Genomic DNA, 5,811 nt, shown 5'->3' on the forward strand with positions numbered 1-5,811 from the left:
ACTAAACGCAACCAAGAAGGATGAACCCGAGTCAGATTCAGAAGAGGATCAGGAAGTATATATGGTAAGAAACTTTAAAAAGTTTTTTAGATCTAATAAGTTTAAAGAAATGCAGAATAAAAAGAATCCAAGAAATAGAAGAAGGATGCGTTGCTACTGTAAAATACCGGAAATAGGCGAATATTAATAAGGGAATTTTCCGGAATTTTTGGAAATTTTTCGGGAATTTTTCGGAGCTCGTATGGACGAGTTAACGGGGATGAAAACGGGGCCCGGGGAAAAGCCTGTTTAGGCGACCCATTTAAACGAGGAAATGTTTATTTTATATTTCCTTTTTCTTTTTCCTTTATTTTTCCTTTTCCTCTCCGTTTCTTTTTCTCTCCCGTGCGTGCCCGACACTGCCTTCTCCCGTGCCCTAAACGGCGCCGAGTGGTTCCCCTCTCCTTCTTTTACTTCTTCTTCCGATTCCTCTCTTTTCATTTCTTCCTCTTCTCCCTCATGCGAATCCCTGTGCTCCTCGCTACAGCCGACGATCGCCAGCCGCACGACAGTGCCGACGCCGTGATCTTCTTGGCCGATTCGTCTCCGCCGGCCACCAGATCTCGGTCCCTTTTCCGATTTGCCGCCGTTATGCCCTAGCCGTTGTGTCTCGGCCGCGTTTTTTTTTCCACCTGACAGCGCCGGCGACGCACGAGGCCTTCCTTTGGTCGTTGAGCAGAGCCGCTCCTTCTCTACCCTAGCGCCGGTGCCACCGCCGGCTGCCAGATGCCCGACGCCGCACCTCTGCACAACCGCCACTTGAGGCCGTGCCACTGTGTACTGATCGCCACGGTTCCTCTACCCTAGGCCGAGCCTTCTTCCCGGTCGAAGCTAGCACAGCGATGTCAGTCGATTACCGACACTGAGTGAGACATAGCTGTTGGACACCACCATCTGGATCACAAGAAGGGTAGGTTGTGCCATTGATCACTACTCTTCTTCTTTGCATGATGATCGGTCATTGTGTTCCTTAGGTTGTGCTGCTTTGGTGGATCTGGAAATTTGGGTGTTGTGGGCTGCTCTTTGGTTCAGCAGCCACTCCTTTTGGCAGTGGACCAGTGATCACGATTGTGATTTTGAGGTAAGGTGTATTAATTTGGAATTTCTTAATGTGATTAGGAATTCGGATACGTATTGTAGTTAGATGATCATGTGGAGATTAATTCTTGTGGGAAGAATGATGGTCATATAATTAGGGTTTTGCCCTAATTTAGGATTAGAGATTTTATTTAGCTATTTGGAAGAGTTGTAGCTAAATAAAATATATTTCTATTTGTGACACAGGACTTTGACGCGAGACAAGTATCTCGGAGTCGGAATTGGACCTTTCTATTTTCGGAGGCGGGTACTTTGACTTATGTCTTTTGATATGCATGATAATATGTTTAACATATAACAGTAATTGTGTTACCTGTTTATTTCGGTTGGTCACTACATGATTAGTACATGTTGTTTGTTTATTTATTCTGCACTACATATTATCTACCTGATCACATATGCCTTAGGTAGTGACCTAACCACATGCTCTGTTATATTCTGGATCTAGGGTTTATTTGATACCCTCTTCGATTTGTGTGCCTTCTATTTGATACGTCTTCTTGTGGTACACACTTTGTATCTATTTATATGGATCATGCCATGTTATTCATGAGATTGCCATGTTCAGTATCATGCATCATGATTGCATGCTGTGCGATTGTCGGCTCTACTTTGGTTGAGCTCATCGCCAGTTACATGTACTGCACACATCACCCATGGATTTGTATATCTGGCTGGTGTGTGGCGGTTCTGCTGTTTGGCTCCGTTGGTCAGGCGACTCAGCGTGGTAGCCGGCAGTCAGTTCCGCTCTGTTTGGCTCCGTTGGCATTTAGGGTAGCAGCGTGGTAGCCGGCAGATGGTGGACTTTGTTTGGCTCCGTTGGTCAGGAGACTCAGCGTGGTAGCCGGCAGAGATATCCTCCCCGTGATGAGAGCATTGAGCTCCCCCATTTATGATTTGGGGTCACAGGACAGGAGTACTCCGACAGCATCCCGTTTACTCTGTCATTGCACAGGAGCATTGATTTCAGAGTATGGGGTTGACATATGCATTTATTGCATTTTTATTTGCTTGTGATTGCTGCACTTATATGCTGCATTTGTTTGGATGCATTGATTGACATGCATACAGGATTATGACTCACTCGGTCTGACGACCTGTTACCTTTATACTTTGATCCGGTCAATACAGTTATCTTCTGATTTCATTTCAGTTGCATTTATCCTCAGGAGACTGTACGCATGATTAGTGTTGTCTGTTATTTGTTTTATTATGCATATCAGTTGTACCTGCTGAGTGTTGGACTCACCCCGCCTCCATTGTTGATATATTTTCAGGTTGAGGCTGTCCGGAGCAGTTCCAGTCGCTGGCCCCCCATCTGCAAGTAGAGCTAGTTCCCTACTAGGTTGTTATTTGCTTTATTTTGGTTTTTCTTCCATCAGACTATGTTTTAGTTTGGTTTTGGATTTTATTTATGGATATTGTACGGATGGTTACCGTTTGATGGACTTTTGGATGGTTTGGTTTTTTTTATTCTACTATATGCCTGCCTGGACGGCAGAAGAGGTGAGTTCGTTGGATTTGAGCTTTACGAGTGTAGTGGAGTAGGGTGGATTTCGAGTCAGAGTCCTATTGTTATTGATTACTATTATTAACTGCGTGGTTGTGACAGCCAGAGGCTGAATATCTTTATAAACTGCGTGGTGTTTGTTTTTTTTTTATTTTTATTTTGTTATCATTCCAGCCGCCTGTGGCTGAAGTATATGTGGTATGTAGGAAGTTTCATATTGTCCGTCGTACAGGGGAGATGCTGCCGAAATTTCTTCGGACAGAGACTCCTCCGGGGCGTGACAATTTAGTGGTATCAGAGCCAAGTTATACGATACTTGCTATGTGTTCTGGATTTATACGATCTTTGTTTTCGTATTATGGATACTTTGAATAATCTGATATCAGTTTATTGGGTATCAGCGCGCCAAAGTTTGGCGATATTTATTTGATTTCCGTGTGTTGAATTTTCGGGATTTATCTGATACCAATTTATTTGGTATCAGAGCGGGTTATGATACCTGCTTTCGATGTTCTGGTGATTTATCGGATACCAGTTTTTGGGTATTCTGGATTTTTGGATTAGCCCAAGTTTGCGAGTCAAACTGGGTAGTTGTTTGAGTGACATGGATTTTTCCATTACGATTGGGTTTGGATTTCCGTTTCGGATTTATATGGATTTCCGTTGTTGTTCTCGATCGGAAATTTTGAGGTCAATTTGGGGACTGGACAGCGACGGAACATCTCCAGACGGCATATAGGTATGATGCTTAATTTTATAGTTTATGACAGGTATTAGCATTCTTTATTTAGTACCTGTCTGGTTGCTGTAGCACATATTTTTTTTTTGTGATGAGTTAGCCATTGAGCATGGTTGACCTTAATAGAGATCAAGGATTATAGTCTCTGGTGATTTTTCACATCATACCATCAGTAGATTTTAGCTTCTGTTACTATTAGTAGGAGATGGAGGCACATACCAGCCTCTGCTATTGTTAGCTGGGTAGTGGATGATACCTACATATTTATGTTGTTTTAGCCAGTGGAGGTTTTATACTCATATCTTTTGGATATTAGGATACCCGATATGATGAAAAAATTGTTCATTAGGGGAGTTACCATGTTTGATCATTGTTGAGAATGGTTTGAGGTTGAGGGATATTGTGAGATCAGATATTTTGATGTGTTGATTTCTAATGATTTAAGAGAGTAAATGTTATGTGGTTGTTGATGATCTTTTAGTGGATAACTATTTTGATGATCTTTTATTTGGGTTGTCATTGATGGTGATATAGTGAGTATCATGTATGGTGTTCACAGGTTGATGTTTATAGTTGGTGATCAGATTATAAATTGGAAGCTAGAGAGTTTATGTGCCTATGAGATTTTTTATTTTAATAAATCTGGTTAATTGTGGTTAGTTAACAGGATGATAAAATTGATATTTGTTTCATCTGATATTGAACTATGTGGATAAATAATGATTTGATGTTTTGAATGCTAACTTACCCTCATGGAGAGTAGAGACTTATTCATCTGATAGTAGTGGGCTGATATTTTGAGGATAAAAAAAAAATGAGGGTGTCTTGATGATATTGAATTCTAGTTTTTTCTTTTGGGTCGTACACATTTATTCATATGATATTATGTGGATTGACATTCTCTAGTTTGAGATGATGTATTAGTGTTGAATTGACCCATGAACTGATTTAGTTATTTGATAATGTAGTATACCATTTGATCGTGGTTTGATATACCTTAGTTGCTTGTGGAGGATTAAGGTATTCTTGATTAGTTAGTAGATAGATGATTTAGTTTTGTTGGTTGATCAGTAGAGGATTGTCATACTCTATTCTTAGAGGTTTGAACCTTTAGGTTGTTTGTGCTTAGTTATGTATCTAGAGCACATTTGAGTACATGCTTTGTACTGACGTGGAAAGGACGGATTCAGCCGTATATCATTGTCGGCTTGGATAGGTTATAGAGGATCGATGTATCCTATTCCATGAAAACTTTGACCATGGACTGTATATATCTGGTGGGATAACTTAGAGGGTGCATTGGGATATATGACCCCGTTGATGTAAGGAAGTGTAGAGCTAATTGCTTAACACTTATGGGATACACTCGTTACTAGTGTATACTGGGAGAGTACATTTGGATTTATGATGATAAATTTTCCCTATTAGATATAGTCTTGGTAGTGTATGACATTGACTGGCAATGTTATACCACGGTGTGTATATTTTTCTTGTCCGATACTAGTTCCTTTGAACCTAGAGCAGGGTTGTTACTGGATGATTAGGCTGCTTTATTTTTGGGTTGCCTTTGATTGATGTATTCATGCTTGATACATATGCATGAATTTTGTTTAGATATACCGGTAACCCATGAGTGTTGGTAGCATAAGGTTGGTCTCTTTGGTTGAGCTGGTATGCTGATTTTGCATGTATATCATGATTGTTTTGGGTTGTAGGAGTCCTGTGGTAGACTGTCCATTTGCAAGTAGTATATGTATCCATGTTCTGATATGGTTTGAAGGCTCCTTGTGGATTATAGATATGTAGTTCGGAGTATGTATCCGGAGGTATTATTGAAGATAGCTTGTTGATTAAATCCGAGATGTAGTATAAGTACATCGGTGGTGTTTTGATGGAGGCATTTTGTCGATTTAATCTGAAATATGTGTATGTATGTGTTTGATGTGGTATCTGAGGTATCTTTTTGGATTATGTTTGATATGTGAGTGCACCTGGGTTTAGTATGCTTTATTGGAAGTATATGTTGGTTATACTCTTGGCATAGGTGAAGATATGTCATGTGAGGGTTGTTTGAGGTGTATTGTTGATTTTACCTACATTGATTTTGCACACGTGTTCGGTATGTATTGTTGGAGGTATCATACTGAATATACCTGAGTTGTGAGTATGTTTGGTGTATAATAATTGGAGGATTTTGTCGATCATACATATATTGTGTGAGTACGTGTGCCAGGTATATATTGGTAGCAGCATGATGATTTTACTTATGCTGAATGCAGAATGTGGAGTGACTGCATTATGTCATTTGTTGGATTTACCCATCAACTAATTTTCCTATCAGTGGATGACCCACTAGGATGCTGATAGAGTTGATGATGAATTTGATTAGTTACTAGGTTATTATATCCTAGGCTAACCACAGCGA

General features: G+C 40.3%; 1 long non-coding RNA gene across 1 annotated transcript; it reads left to right on the forward strand.

Annotated features, from left to right (window-relative positions):
• The first annotated feature begins 362 nt into the window (after positions 1-362).
• On the forward strand, positions 363-1,384 carry LOC121987294. Its single transcript, XR_006113475.1, has 3 exons — positions 363-949; positions 1,014-1,120; positions 1,324-1,384. It is a non-coding gene; the product is annotated as an uncharacterized LOC121987294 (long non-coding RNA).
• The last annotated feature ends 4,427 nt before the right edge of the window (positions 1,385-5,811 follow it).

Source organism: Zingiber officinale, chromosome 5B (assembly GCF_018446385.1).
Source record: "Zingiber officinale cultivar Zhangliang chromosome 5B, Zo_v1.1, whole genome shotgun sequence".
NCBI classification, from domain to species: Eukaryota; Viridiplantae; Streptophyta; class Magnoliopsida; order Zingiberales; family Zingiberaceae; genus Zingiber; species Zingiber officinale.